The sequence below is a fragment of the Embiotoca jacksoni genome, unplaced genomic scaffold, assembly GCF_022577435.1.
Source record: "Embiotoca jacksoni isolate LCO1_2020_lvr unplaced genomic scaffold, fEmbJac1.0.p SCAF_8, whole genome shotgun sequence".
In the NCBI taxonomy this organism is placed as follows: Eukaryota; Metazoa; Chordata; class Actinopteri; family Embiotocidae; genus Embiotoca; species Embiotoca jacksoni.
Window position 1 is genome coordinate 4,520,085 of NW_027185436.1, and position 17,136 is coordinate 4,537,220.

A 17,136-nucleotide genomic window follows, 5' to 3' on the forward strand; every position below is an offset into this window, starting at 1 on the left:
GCTTCATTAACAAAGAGACATTGAGATATTTCAAAAAATAAATTGTAAATGGTAGATTTTTTTTGTTCTTTAGGTAAACAAGCTCAGTTAAAAGATTTGATTAGAACAACGTGTGAGTACTTTGGGCTCAACTGTTCATAGTTGGCAGGCCTTGAAATAGAGCAGCAAAGCAAAAAGCATAAATGTTGACTGCAAACAGGCAAACAGCAGCTTGTGACAGATGGTGTGCCACTGTGGAAAAATGCATACAACGTCGGTGCAGAGGCAAACATTTAGGGGCTTTAAACCGACGCAGATATTTGCTAAGAAATCATTTGCAGGATTTTGCGGGAGGGAGGGTACAAATAGAAATTAGCTTCACACAGGTCCAGCAATTTCTCCACTAACAGGATATTTAAATAAAAATAAACCACTGTAAATTGTGATTAAAAACACTAACAACTTTTCTCTGTGAGAAGTGATCAGAATGTTTGTCATGCCTCACTGGTATTTATAACATTGCTTTTACTTTACACTCACTTTTGACTCCTGGATGGGTGTTACACAGTCTGCAGGTCCATTTTCATTCTCTAGGTGAAGCAATAGATACTGTATGGTTGCCCTTTTCAACCACGCTGCCCAGATAGAACACTTTTGATCTGTTCTATGAAACTGCAAGAGGCTGCCTCCGAATCAGGCTGTACCATAGACATATAAGGAAGCAAGCACGACGACGACTGCTGACTCGGACGGGGGACATCGTCGGGCGGTGGAAAGAGCACTTTGAGGAACTCCTAAACCCGGCCACCATGTCTTCCGGAGAGGAGGCAGCGCAAATGCTTGATTGCAGTTGTTGCTGCTAAGGGTGGCCCAACCAGTTATTAGGTTTAGGGGGCAAACACTTTTTCACACAGGGCCATGTGGGTGTGGATTTTTTTTCTCCCTTAATAATAAAAACCTTCATTTAAAAACTGCATTTTGTGTTTACTTGTGTTATCTTTGACTAATATTTAAATTTGTTTGATGATCTGAAACATTTAAGTGCGACAGACATGCAAAAAAATTGGAAATCAGGAAGGGGGCAAACACTTTTTCACACCACTGTATATATATTATACTGTAAGAGTTATTTTTAGCCATACATTTCCATGTTTCCCTTTGACTCATCACAAACTGTAAAAAACACTCTGAACCTTATTCTCCTTGACATTGAAAGACAAAGAGATTGTGAATCTCAACAGAACCATTCGTGGTTAAATAAAGGTTAAATACTTCTTCTTTTTTTAAGTATTCTCTAAGGCTGACGGGGCCCCAGCTATTTTCATATTCGGACACCTTCACCAGCCGTAGGTTAAAATTGTCATCAATATTGTCTGTATTAATCACATATGTCTTTTACCTTTATCAAAGTTGGGATTGAGGAAGCCGTAGATTCTTTTTAATATCTCCTGATGTGCAGTGACAAGGTATGTTCTTTTATTTCCTTTTCTCCCGTCACTTTGTTGTATTGTCTTGCTCCTTCTCTGCTCCCTTTTCTTGTGAGCAATTTATTTCACTTTCAAACAGTTGGTTGTCACAGAAAATTATGTCTTCACCATTCAGAGAAGGCACAGTCATCAAATAGATGGAGGGGGTGTCTCTCTCAGATTGTTGATATCCAGAACAATAAAATGAAAAAAAAATAAAGCCTTTTAACTTCCAATTTGGACACTTTGCTGTCATGGCTGCCACTATACATAAGACACAATTCAACAAAGACGTGGTGAAAGATGTTCTATTCAGTATTAACAATCAAAAATGTATGTGGTCTCAATAAGCATCCTTCTTTTTGTCCTATCTTCTGAATCTCTCCATTGTAGGTATCAACTGCAAACTCTTGCCTGCATGAATTGTTTTCTTTAATAATGCTTTTAATTTACTATAATACTTTAAAACGTTACATTCCCTTATGTGTATAAAGTAAACACATCGTTTACTCAGAAAAGAATCATGAATCCACAGACACTGTAGAATGACAGCAGGCCTGAAATTTAACATTTGAGCCTCCTCCACAGCTTATCCAAATATGCCCTGCGTTCCAATATCCATACTACCATACTATTTAGTATGCCCAAAAAATATTTTGTGTGTTCTGACCCACAATCCTTTGTGCAGCGGAATAAACGTCACATCGACTGAGCTGCCGAGACAGTTGGTGGCGCTAATGCTCTGCCCGCTAAAGGAAGAAGAAGAAGAAGAAGAATAAGAAGAAGAAGAAGAAGAAGAAGAAGAAGAAGAAGAAGAAGAAGAAGAAGACATCACGCTACCAATTGCGACGGATATGGCAAAGTGGGTCAAAGTTCAAGACGCATTTTTATGATGAAGTAAAATGTCCCAATTGTACACATACTACATGAAACAGTACTGTTGCAATACTTTTTAAGGGAAGCTGTAGTCCGTACTAAAAATAAAGAAAAGTATGCGATTCGGAACGCGGGATGGCCTCCAGGCCTCAGAAACACCAATGCTGTATTCCAAATGGTGCACTTGTGCACTAACACTCACTATTTTGAGTGCATAAGTGCATTCACACTGTGAAGTAGCACCAGGATGATGCACTCAAAGCACCCCAAAAAAGAAGTGTGAAATATTGAACACTTTCCACCCTAAACGGTTGCCATCTTGGGTCCGTAGAGGAAGGGGCGGGGCCTCCGGCATGAAGAATTTTCAAATTAAGGCTCTGAGGAAGCTGCAGATGTTCCTGAACACCACACAAAAGTGTGTTTTTTTTTTTCTCACTGCTGCTGCTGGACAGAAAATTCAGTGCGTATATTGAGTGTGTTCAACAGAGGGCAAGAAAATATGTTAATTTCTGAGTAAAATAATTAAAGCTGTAGATATTTTGGCGCTGCTGAGGTCATTTCCAGTCAGTGCAGAACAGCAGTGTGCGGATTGAAACAGCACTACTCTGTCACAATTCCTGCACTACACAATAAGAGTCCTAACATGTAAGAGCACTAATCGTTAGGGTACTACAGGAAGTCTGTCATTTGGAGCACAGCATAGTTCACAAACCAACGGGTGGGTTGCTGCCTGGATTTGACCAACAGCAGTTTACCATATATTAGCCTCTTAGAAGACACAATGTGTAACATACTTTACAAGGAAATAATTTAAAGTCACACAACACATAAGCTAAGTGTTTTCAACAAACAGGTTCATGTCAAAATCAAAGAGATTTATGTCGTAATCGAAGAGAAACAGAACAGATCTCTTTTCTAGCTTCCAAACAAAAAGGTTTGAATGCTGGGATATAAAACCACACAACAATCATAACTTAAGTTATTAAATTACTACAGTATTAAACTAAATATCATTTGGCCAGTTGCAACCAGTTAAGATAGAAATTGCACCCACCAAGTATCAAACCTGTGCACAACAACAAATCATACACAGCCAAAAAGGTGACTTAACCATAAGTGACATTTAAGGGTTGTAGTGTGTCTGCAGGTTGATGAACTTTCAGACAAACAAGCAAACAAGATTTTACCCACTGCGAGCACTCAAACCTCAGCAGCAAGCACAAAGAGCGGGAGGAGGTGTTTGAATTCCCTACCACATATCTTAATCTACTGAAGTGTGCAACGACATGTCATTTCCCACTGGTTGTGAGGTCCGATACCAGACAGCTTATTTCATATTTTTTTAACTGCCCAGTTGCCACCTGTCCACAGGTGTTGCAGATCATCACCAGTCTCTTCCATCAGTCTTTCTTCTCAGACAGTTATCTTTGGCAGCTGTTTTCTCAAACAGATTCCTGCGGTGCTGTGAACTTCCTCCAAAAACATCGTAGCTGATTCTGCTGAGAAAACTTGCTAACTTCCCAGCTCCTGTTTCATTTCAGTGATGCTGCCAACTAAGTGTTTAGAATTGTGAAAAAGCCACACTGGCTGCTTTTCCTGACACTTTGTGCTAATCAGAGACCTGATCACTGCCACTTTCTCACTGCCATAAAGTTATTAATCATCAATATAAGCTGGGTTCTTTTTTGTAGAACTGACATGATTCCACCTGTTGCAGCACAGCGGCACATTATAACCGTCCACCAATGATCCAGTCAGCTGACTGATACATTACAAGTCAGAGGGTTGCCTTTGATTTCCTTCCTTCATCATACACAATTGAAACATATAATAGATAAAATAAAGAGTTTACAAAGTGCAAAGAGAATCAAACCTCACAGTTTCTCAGAAACAAGCAACAGTGCAGTGACCAAACGACATGTAGCCACATCAAGCAGGAAGAGACAAGTTTCAAGACTGATCCTTTTGCACACAAACAGAGCACAGCAAAGTGATAGTAACAGAGCAGGGGGAAGTAATAACCTTTGGGACTATGTTTCGCATTCGCATCAATATAAGCACCTGTGTGCATACATCAAACTTTATGTCAAACTTGTGAACTTGGCAACAGAGACCCTTGAAATGCTTTCAGAAAGTCTACGGCAATGAAGTAATAAGCCGGGCAAAGTTTTGAGAGGCAGGACACCATGGTCCAAGACAGAAAACGACGCGTCATGTCAGGAGCGCAACCTGGTGGGTTTTCATTGACACTCACTGAGTTGCGCACTACGATCTCATTCCCCAGGATCACAGTGTCAACCAGATCAACTGTAATGTCCTGAGGCTTCTGAGAAAAAAACATTTGGTGCAAAGGACCTTAAATGTGGCGCAATGACGAGTTTGTTTTTCCAACATGACAACATGTTCCCCACCACCACAACTCACCAAATTTCACTTCCTGCAATTTCCTTCTGTTCCCCAAAACTTTGACACAAATTTTGATGTGAATTGTCTGTTCAGGTTGATTTTAAAATTGCAAAAACCATTGGTCACAACAATGTGTGCAACACAGGTGCTGATGTTGATCAAGCCACAGAACTTGGAATACTTACAGAGGTTTTTGCTTCCCGCTGCTTCATGCAAATCACTGTTCACGTACCACAGGAACAGTCTCTGAACCTTTTGACGCATCTTCATATTATATTCACGCAGGCTTTCCCTCATCTAAGACATGATCTTGCTTGTTAAATGTAACTCTACCAAGATATTTGAGTAACGTCATGTTAAAAATTACATGCAACTTTGGTTCTTCTCTCTATTGACTCCTCCACTTCATTCATCCATCCGCAGATCCATATGTGCACTGATATATCCATGTACTCATTCATCACCCATCCTGAAGCGTCTCCATCCTTAAGCATCTCCATTCTGGTACCTCTCTCATTAAGTCACCCTTCTTCCCATCAATCCATCCATCTCTTCTCCCCACTCGCCTCCCCTCCTCCCCTCTAAGTGCCAATCATTAAACTGTCAGTCAGCCAGTTTGCATGTTGACAGGGCCTCAGCAGTCATTTTAGGATTTATGGTGTATGGGTTTAAATGTACAGGTTTCCTCCTGACTAATTTGTCTTTCTTTCACGCTTCCTGATCTCACTTTCTCTTTCATACTTATCTTTCTGACTCCCGGTTTCTTTTCTCAACCACCTTTTATATTTTTATTTATTTCCCCCCGTCTTACCTTCTTTTTAAAACGTTCTACCCTTTATCTTTGTCCTCTTTTTGTCTCCTGTCTTTCCTCCAAACCTGCTGGCTGTCAGGCTTGTTGCTCCCTCATCCATCCATGTATTGTTTTATTATTTTCTATTCATTTTTACAGCCATATCTGTTACCTTCTAACTCTATTCCAGTTCCACAAAGCCACCACGATTTACACCCCTATTGACTCAGCGGCAGGAGCGGTGGATGGTGGGATGTCGTTGGGGTGGGGGGTTGGTTTGAGATACACCATCACTGACCAGATTTACAAGCCTCCCTTGGACGGTCTCCCCTCCATCCAACCTTTGAAGGGTTCAAGGTTCAATTCCATTTGGAGCCTATTTAGTAAGACTGCATCCTCCCTCATTTAAAGGGGGAAAAAAAAAGCAATGGCATTTTACACGCAGAGTGATGGCTGTGTATGTTTAGGCATCTGCCAGCCGCGAGGTAGAAAGATTTACGTGTTGGTGCTTGAGGGAGCGAGAGCTTTCGATCCCTGTAGTGTAATATTTTATTGTGTCAGGGATACAACGAGATAGGCCGCTCCTTTCCCCTTCAAGGAAAAAAGAAAAGGCCTGACGCCAGAGTTTTGGACAGGGAAGACTGAAGAGCGAGCGGGAGAAAGGAAGAGAGAGAGAGAAACAGGGAAAAAATGAGCAAAGCATGAGTGGGCATTGTACAGCTTTCAGAGAGCTCAGAATAGAAAGCCCGGGGGTCGTATAGGCATCAATCAAGCCACTGATCAATGAATTGATTAGTAAATCAGGCACCATACAGTAAGTCAAGGCTGAACCTCCATTAGGGAAGAGCTATGTCATCATTACAGACCAGAATCCAAAGGCTTTGGGTAAAAACCCGCTATCCATTTTCACAAAGGCTGTACAGAGAGGGTCAATAACAGAAGTACAGGGACAGTGAGTTTAACTTAAGTCTTTTCTTGGTGTTCACTCCTCTACATTGTGAGATGGATTTTATGTCACAAGCTGCACATTGGGCAAAAAGAGCTACAGTTGCTGGAGCAGTAAGGACACAATACAATTATCATTTACATTTATTGCAATAAAATATTCTTCTACTTGTACGAAATACATTTTGATTATCTAGGACTGCAATCACCCTGGTGTGAGTTTTGTTCACTCTTAAATGATGAGGACAAATCCCACTGAAAGTGAACCTGGTAGACATTTTCCTCTTAGTAAAAACTTTTCATTTGGCAGAGTGGTTTTCAATTAAATTTAGAAAAGAAACAAAATAACAAAACAAAAAATATTAACATCTTTCAGTTGCAATCTAATATGAGGTGCGATTAAAAGGTTCTGAAACTGTTCCTGTTGTGCAGGAAGGGTGTGCAGCTCAGTAATGCAGATGAGCTGGGGGAAGCAATAATTTTTGTGAGAAAGTATTGAAGTTAGGTCGCCTGCTCAGCATCAGCATCTGAGTTACCACTTTTTATTTTATTTTATTTTTTACCACTGCTATGTGCACATGAATTACACCATGGATACTTGAGCAGAGAGCACACAACACATTTTGTGCCAAACTCTGGCAATGTGAAATTCTTCAGAAAACCTACGGCAATAAAGATCCGGGTGAGGTGTTGCTCGGGGCATTCGTGCTTCAAGAGGGGCAAAACATCGCTTCCAAAGATGAAACAAGGCGTTTGGGAGCTCAACCAGGTGGGTTTTAATTTGTGGAGTCAAATTATCCCTCACGGTCAAACTGTCAACAACAAATTCTACTGTGACGTTCTGAGGTGTCCGAGGGGACACATTCGGTGCAACCCTCCTGATTTGCGGCGCAATGGCACTTTGGTTCTCTAACATGACAACACACCGGCTCAGCACGTCATCATGTTTCTTGAATTTCTTGCCTGCAAAACAACACATTTGTCACTCCACACAACCACGACTTGCGACTTCTTTCTATTGCACAAAAATTTGACACCAAATTTGATGTGAGCTTTCTGCTCATGTTTTAGGTCCTTGATGAAATTGAAAACGCATATGCACCACTAGCGATGAACGTTATAGCTACCCTGTGCTCCATGCACTTCACCGTGCTGTGCTCCATTTGCACGTAACAGGAACAGTTTCTGAACCTTTTAATCGAGCCTTGTATTGATGACTGTTACCAGAAAGCATATACAGTAGTGTTGTTTTCATCGATACTCAGAGTTTCTAATAAATTGCCCCTGACACTGAAGGACAAAGGGCAAGAAAGTTCAAATGAGCATCTTTTTGGTATATAACTACTCAATATAATACATTATTATATGATTTTGGAGTTGTGTGTGTGTGTGTAACTTTGGCTAAAGGCAGCATTTTCTGTAAACACTGTCCTTCTAAAAGTTTTGTTCCTGTGCAGTTTGACATTATTTTACATTAAAATAAGATTAATAAGAAACATCATGCTGCCAGGATTAATAAGGAAACTTTTATTCAAAACGTATGGATAAGCTTTTCAGTGCCAATGCTAAATGTTCATATTGCACAAATCTGTCAAATGTAACTTGGCTCTTGAAAACAGTAAGGTGACCATACATTGTAATGATTAGGTTCAAGCAACTCACAACACTTCAATAAAGATAGAGCAAGATCATGGTCTTTGTAAAAGTACTGAACACTTTTCACTAACCCTGCAACCGAAGACATCTCAAAGTTCTTTAAATTCTGTTCTAGTTCTGGTAGGTTTGCCTCAGAGCCATAATTTTCTCCTCGATCTCAACACTTGCAAAGTAAACTGTGAAGTTTGCACAATAATACCCGACATATGCTCAACAGTATCCTACTATATCCATGTTTGTGCTTCTCCATACACAGTATGTGATTGGCTGGTGCAGGACACATTCACTCCTTTAAAGGTGCATTTGCCATAATCTCATTAAGACATTTTTATGCGGCTCCATAAACATAAATAAACACACAAGCATACAAATTATTTAACACCTGCCCACACACACACACACACACACACACACACACACACACACACACACACACACACGCACACACACACCTTTGCTCACCTCTGTTTTACACAGAATTATTGATCATTGTATTTGACAGACTGTAGTGTTTAATGGAATGGGAATCTGCTGAGGCAGTTGTGGCGAGGCAGCTAATGGACTGTATGACATACACACACATACTGAAAAAACAGCTGCATTTCCTACAGCCAGTCTATGTTTCCTGAGGGACTGCTAGCTCAGCACTGGCCCTGTGATAATGTGCCATTTTCCTTTATGCATAAAAGCTGTGTGATATAATTTATGACTTTATAACCTGCTCTGGTATCAGTGCAGCAGTGTTAATGTCCTCCTGATGTTCTCTAGAAGAGACGGCAGTATGTATTTAGTCTGCTGTGATAGACGTCCAGCTCACAGGCACATTCTCAGACAAACCATTTTGTTGTACTACAACAACAATGAAATCCCAGATACACTGCTATATCTTTCTTTTAAACTAAAACAGGAATCCCACAGAGCTCTGTTCTTGAGCCACTTTTTTTTTTTTAAATTTAATGAACAATGTCTTTGAGCATAAGATGTATGCAGGTGATATTGTCATGAATGTACCCAATAAGCCAGCTTGGTCTATTTCCCTCCAGCTGTGACATCATTTATGAGCTAAAGCAGCATGGCTTGGACATAATTTTAGTTTGCTTGTCTTCCAGGGTTTAGTCTTCAACTGAAGCCTGTGAGTTAAACCTAAATATTAATGGAAGATATATTGAGGGGGTATCAGAAGTAAAATATCTCAACCTTGTATTAGTTTCCCAAAATTTGAGAATCATGTTAAAAGCTCAAACGTGGCAAAAGCAGAATTGCATACATTTTGAGTCATTAGAGGCTGCTAGATAATGCATTTCAAATATTGCGCAACATCTTGGTTACAAGCGCCATCAACAACAAAAAAGTTGGTTTTGGATAATAAATAATCAAGCAATTCCAATTTTTCACAGGAAGCCAATAACATCACACCACTGCCATCTACTCATGAAATTCAGTATGTTTTAATCATTTTATTTAATTTGATAATCATATGGAATCTTTAACACATCTATCTATGAGGCTCCATGAGCTCAGTGACCGGGTTCCTCTGAGGGTTTCTGGCTCAGTAACATGAGGAGTTTCCAGTGGGAATTGAAAGGTGACCATCCATAAATCATAATTTGGATAAACAGTGTTACTGGTTGGGGCACCAACATATGGGACTCAAACTGGATTTTAATCATTTCCTCGTGATTGATCTTTTTTTTTTTCATATTAATAGTGACGTTAAGGCAAATTCAAATTCTATTTTGGCTGTGGAAGGTATGCAATTCTACAAACAGTCCATCCTCATACTGAAAATGACAATACTGGTGGATTGTTGAAGGATGATAAACGCACCTGTATTGATGTTTATTGTGACCTCTAGAGGTCGTAGTGATTATTACAGGAGCAACAGAGTTACAAAGGGTGGGGGTTGGTTGGACCAAACACAGCATTTTAACCAAGGAGTATGAAATTAATTTACCTAAATTAATTATTTTAATTTAGGTAATGCCTTTAACTTATGTCACACACATAACACAACTAATGTAACAAATGCAAACCACGATCTTTTCCTAAACTTGCAACGTTCACCACAACTTTACTATTGTTACAAAGATGACAAATGACTGCTCCACTTGTCACTGGTGCTCTCACATAGTCAAATTACCTAATCTGTCATGTAGGTGTGAGGATGTGTTGGTCCTATAGACACTACTTTAAACACTTGTATAAATCAAACTCTTGTTTTGTTCTGGTATGAGAATGTGTCAAATAGGTCCTGTGATGATTAATTATTGGTCACCCTCACTTCAAACAGGTGACTATTGAAAGAGACAACATAGAAGAGGAGAAATTCAGGAAATGGACAGATTGCAGTAATAGTGCAATATGATATATATAATTATGTATACAATGTGGGGAATCCTTTCTTCCATATTATGCTTAAGTTAGTGCTGCAGTAGAAGTGCTGTTTGAAAGATCCAGATTTGCTTTCCTTTCAGCTGTCAGGAGATTTAAGGACCAGGAGACGACATGGCCGACTACACCTGGTTTTGCATTGCTGAGTGACGTTTATGAAATTCTTTTCATCATGTCAGCAATGGAAGCAGGATAAGAGCATGAATTGGGACTTCTCTAGTGGTTACCAAAGTAATATATTATTGGATAGGTTGAAAAAAAAAAAAAAGCATCAGTGTCACCTCTGCTCTCGCTCACCCTTTGTATATTTCCTCATCCACCTCTTCTGTCTACTAACTGGAGCATCAGGAATGACATTAAAATAGTTTTTTGAAAATAATATGTAATTTGCAAGAATATGCATTATGAGTGAGGAAGCATACATGACAGACACAATTCCAACTCTATTTTAAACTAAAGAGTATCGAGTGTCTGCTCTTATCTTCTGACGTCAATTTCAGTGTGAAATTATGCGCGTGTGCACCGTATATGTGCAAAGACACGTTTGTGAGTGTGTGTGTGTGTGTGTGTGTGTGTGTGTGTGTGTGTGTGTGTGTGTGTGTGTGTGTGTGTGTGTGTGTGTGTGTGTGTGTTTGTGAGTGTGTGCTATGAAGACATGCATAAGCCATGTGAGTGTTCCTGCCATCTGGCACTGTGCATATTTGTCTATTTGCTGTTGTGTAGATGTGTGACTGTGTACTCTGAGGGCCTTCCTTCAATATATCTGACTTACAGTAGTGATTTGAAGAGCAGGAAGCTGGGAGAGATGCCATTTTTGTGTTAGTTAACAAAGGACAGGAGAAAAAAGGTAGAGGACGATGTGGTCGTGTAAAAAAAAATGTAAACACTGAATGACAACTAGAGAAGGAATATGACGATGATCAGAGAAGGTGAGAGTATGGTTTCTCGGTTTATCCCACTTTTGAACAAATTCCCTATGTCGTACATTACTAGATGCTGTGCCTAATCAAACTCCACCAGTAATTCTTTCACAACATAGGCAATAACCTACTCTGTAGCATTGCTAGCTTGTCTGCTCGGATTGTTTTCATTTATTTGCGTAAAAACAGCTGCATAAATGTAATTTCATATAAAAGTGGACGTAGCCTCTGGGTGTGAAAAATGAGGCCGATGTAGAAGTGTTTTAAACTGAGTGGCTCGAGGGGTTGGCTCCAAAAAGCCTCCGGCTCCACAGAATCCCATTCAACTAGTCACATAAAATTCTAAGTCAATAAAATTTCCCCACGAGTTGTGTTGCTTTTGCTTATTAGTTTTCTGGTGATCCATCTGAAAATAATCCCATCATAAATTAGAACATAAACCTCAAAAAGCAGTGTTTTTTTAAAAAAAAACAGTGTCTGTTTGATTGACAGGCCTGTGGTGCAGTCAGGTTACAGCTATCGTAGTATTAGGATGTAGTATTGCCGGGCTTCAAATCAGATTGAGTCAGATCCAAATATGGTCACCTCCGGTTCCAAAACACTCCGAACTAGCAGGATAACGCCGAACTCCAAAACTCACGGCTTCACACATTTTCATCATTCTTTCTTTAATGTGTCTTTTACGTGCCTCCCAACTTTGCAAGCATGCGCTACTAAAAAAAAAATGACTGGTTCATTAAAATGGGATTTAATTATTTTTACAATTCTATAAGCTCACTCAGAATGAATGGCTGTAATGTAATATAAAAGACAAAACAACTCATTAGACAACGCTGTCCAAACCACAGCTACTGGTACCAGAACAATAATAATTGAACACCACAGTGTACTAATTGCTCCCATAGCCAACAGGGGTCAACAAGTATGTATGAAAATTCACTTGCTAGCGATATAGAGCGAGTTCACCAACACCTTCATGTGAAATGTTGGTGCCTTGCAGGGTGGAGCTGTTTTCTCCCCTCTCCTTTGGTAAACAGTTTCTCTTCTTTTCTCTTTTTATCCCTGTCTCCCTGATTCCTCCCCTTTCTGTCATTTCCCTAGCTCATATGGAATTGCTGCAGAAAACTTCAAGACCAAAGAAAAACACTTTACACATTGAAAAGATGTTTACTTTGAAGATAGTGCAATTTTGTTTGCTTAAACCCACTTCTTTTATTGTGGTTCCTCGTATATTCTTCCCTATTTTCCAAAGAGAGTATAAATAGCAATGAATGGCGAACAATGTGCTCCTCTGTATGTCGTGAGTATTAGCGTGTTTGACTTTGTCTAAAAAGTTTTTGGTTGGAGTTTTAAGAAGCTCAAACAGGACTTAGTGTAACCTTCATTTTTTTTTTTTTTTTGCATTATTTGGTCATGAGGGGTTGGATTTTTGGGGTTTATATTTTATGACAGACGTTTTAGCAATTGATCTATTTACTGCATTAATCTGCATTTACTTAGGAAATAACTTTTCCTTTGGTCAACAAAGGACCCGTTTTTTTTTTTTTTTTTTTTTTTTTACCAATTCTTATGTCATGGAAGTGTGCACCTTGACAACCCAGATTATTTACCTCTTTATCTCTTTTCATTTTGTTTCATTTCCTGTCAGGTAGCTCCATTTAACAAAATGTGTGTTTTAGCCAGAAGAGACCTGCCCTCCAGCAAATCGCTCACACTTATCTTCTCCCTTCTGTACTCTTTGCTGTTTCTCTGTCACACATTCATGTTCTTTAATTTTCCATCTCAATCTTTTCCCATCTGCATCTTTTCTATCTTGTTCATTTGCCCTTTAATGACTTCACTTTTTTGATTTTTTTTTTTTTGTTCTTTCTAACATCCTTTTTTCTATCTCCCATCGCTCTCCTGTCTTTTTTTCTATCGCTGTCTCAATTCTGCTCATCTGACATCTGCTCTTACTCAAGATGAGGAGTCATTGCTCTGTTGCATACTAAGATAAACAGGCAGCACACCTGGCTGAGAGTAGAAGACACTCGACTGAAATGTTTGTAAAGCAACAGATTACATGATTGCAGCTCCTCTAAGGCACAGTGGTAGGTACTGTTTGAAAAGTCAGAAACCTGATAGAACCTCATCCCTGGAGCAACAAAGACAAACTCAGACAGAACAATAGAGTAAATCTTGGAGTGACAAGGATAGTCTGTTTAAAATGAAATACTTACTTTGTGTTATGAGTGCTCAGCAGGGAAACATTTTCGAGGGAACACAAGGGGGAAAGAGAAGATTTGCCTCATGCCACATTAAGACTACACAATATTGGCATGAAAATAGCCCAACTTAAAGTACGTAGGCTCCAAAAATGTATGTCAAGCATGACAAATGATCATTTTATCTTGTGTAGTGTATTGTGACTGATGACAACCTTTCTTCAAACATGTATATACATGACATTTTATTTCTTCTTCCACAGGTGTAATACAAAGAATTATGAAGGGTTTCTGTCTACTGTCTAAGAGAGCTTTAATTTGAAATGGACAAAGGAAGTGTTGAGTTTTTACTATTGTGTAATGGAGTAACTTTACCAGGGCAAATAGCAGTGGATCAATTTGAGTTAACGTTGTGAATCAATAAATACACCTTAAATGTCAATATGACTTTGACCATTCCATTTGTTTTGTTTTTTTGGGTTATTTCATGACATATGCTTTCAAGATGATTGGATTTTCAAGCATTTAAAACATTTAAATGAATTTAATCTGGATCAAGAAAACTGAACATTTTATTTCTTCAAGTGGAGAAAAAAAGTGCCTGAGGTTCGCTGTGGAACGTACTATTAGCACAACACCACAGCATAAAACTTCAGATGTGTTGTGGAACGCATTTTTGTAGACTTTGTCCCCACCACTAATATTAAGACAATTTTTATATATATATATATATATATATATTTAAAAAATTGTGAACCTGTTCTTCATCCTTCAGGGAAATAGACATAGTTTAACTGGGTCAAATGTGGCTTATATTATCTCTTCAAATATATCAGAGATAACCATCTGTACTTGATTAATATTGCCTCCCTCAGTGGGGATAATTTGCAATAATCCCATCTCTGTTTTCAGTTTGTTGTTTACTTGATCTCACTTTGTTCATTGGAAGCAATTAGCTTTGAGAGCTGCTCTTTTTTTAAATTTTTTATTATTAATCCTTTCTGCTTGCATGGATCAAAAGTTTTAAAGAGAAAATGGGATAACTGAAAGAATATGGTCTATGAGATAGCTCCAAACAAAAAGAGCATCCGGCAAATACCTGAGATCACTCACTGTGACGTTTTATTGTTAAGCGACCTCGAGCATTCATGTGACATAAGTCATTCAAGCAAAAAATACATATTTAGTGGCTGCTATCTTACCAAAGCATTGTTGCTTTGAAACTGGTTATTTATTTGTTTTTCCTCTGTTTTTTAACAGTTTGTCTGTCTTTGGAGTCCAAGATGTTTTTTGAACAGAGGATATTTCTTCTGGCAGGATTTTTAGTTTTGATTTTAAGCCATGGCTCTCTGGTTGGTACACCGCATTTGTATTGGATGAGTGTATCTTTGATTGGCATAAAAACACTAGTGAAATAGGACTATTTGGCATGACACATAAAGATGAGAACCTGAGGCATATTTTGTAGTAATAAATAGGATTATTTGTGGTCTTTCAGTGTTGTTTGGACACCTTCTCTTTCCTCGTTGACTCAGTTCAAGCCAGTATGGAGAATATTTTTGATTTTCTTTCTTCTGTCGTTTTTTTCTAATCCATTTGTAGTCTGTAAATCAGCGCATACTAGAGTTGTTGTCTTCTTTTTTGATCTGCTGTACTGTACTCTTGTTATCTGCTGGTGTTTCAACATTTGGCCATCTGTCATTGGTCAGAACTTTAGAGGAACCAGGAAACACCAGACAGGGGCACCTTCTAATTGGGCCACAGGGAACACTCTTTGGAAGAGCGCTGATTAGAAAACAGCAGGTGCTGGTGCTGGCATGGTGCTAGCTCTCAAACTGAGGTTCAAGGCCTCCCAGAGGGCCATGAAAGAGCTCAAAAGGGTCCCCAGAAAATATGCCAAATGATGTTGCATGATTTTTCTTATTTTCCTTCATCAATGTGAATGTGAATTTAATCACTTTTTACAAAGGTTTTTTTTTTGTGGTATGTCTTCTATATTGTGTTTTGGAACAACTGTGTGTTCTATAGAGTGTTATATAGTAGGGCGGCACAATTCTGGATAACATGAGAGTCACAATGTTTTTGCTTAGAAATGCATCCCATGATGTAACAAGGAGAGACTAGGAGCGCTTGTTTTGATGCTGCTGATGCCCCGAGTGAATATGTGGCAGAATCATTGGCATTTAGAAATAAAAGGAACATTTAATACGATTATTTGTGCCGCCCTACCATATAGATAAAGTTGGCGTAAATTATTTATGTTTTAGTAATGATGGAGATGAGACAGTGTGTTGCTGTTAGCTTGTGCTCAGACCAGAGAAAGCTTCAAAGGGTAGCTCTGTCTCTAATACATACTGTAATTCAGGATGAAGTGATTGGTTTGTGTAAAACAACCGGTCTGCAGATTAAGTATATGTGCAGTTTACTGAAATATTTTCAATGTTACATTGTTTATTGTTACTGTAATGCAGTCCGGCGTTTTAAATACACTCGCTACCTCAATTTCCCATTTGAACCAAGACTGAAAGTTGCCTTTTGCAGCTGAAAAACAACTCATGTTTTCTCAAATAATTAAACAAACCTTGTGTGCATTGGTACAAAAGATTGCTGCAGCATATACTGGTTTAGCTCTTAGTATAGTGCTGTGTGAAAGAATACACATTAAGTGCTAAAAACAACAGAAAAGTAATGGACTTTTGGACATTATTAAGATCCATAATAGTGACATCTCTCGTCATATCCAAGGTTACCATACAATAGCAGCATTACTGGCTAATGGTGTTCTTGCTGTGGCTGGTTAACCGCAAAAGTTGGAGGTCAACATCTCTTTAGTACAGACAAACTGTATTATAAAAAGTAACATATTTTCAAAATGCTTCACCACTTTTACACATGTCTATCATACACACACAAACTTTACTCCCATTCAGCTTCAAGATAGAGGCAGATTGACACAGTTTTCCTATTTAGCTAGAAAGCTATTATTAAGAAGAGCGGCATTAAGGATTTGAACCAGTAGTTAAAGCTGCAATAAAGAACTTACTTCACTTTAAACCAAAGTCTTTACGAACCATCTATAGAAACAGCAAAGCATATATCACACGAGACAAAATTTGCAAAAGACAGAAAATCAGTGTTGTTGTTTTTTCTAAAATACTAATATTGTGTATTTGTTTGAGTCAGCTCTGACAACGCCCAAGAAAAAAAACAGGTTTTAAACAAAAGTTAAAGCATTTTATTATACCCAAAAAGCGGTTTTCCTGTGTTTATGATGAAAGATCACCTGCTTTTTTTTTTTTTCCAACACGTTTTTTTGTCTGAACCATGAATTGGCATGCCTGTAAACAGTAGGACAGCCATGTGAAGCAAAGCCAGCGGTGCTGCGGTGACATTGTGTTAAAATATGTATGCTGCTCAAATAAACATCAGTCCCATCAAGCAAAACAGATGTCACGGTTTTTTGGATACGAGACTCAATTACCCAAAATCAAACATTGTTGTCT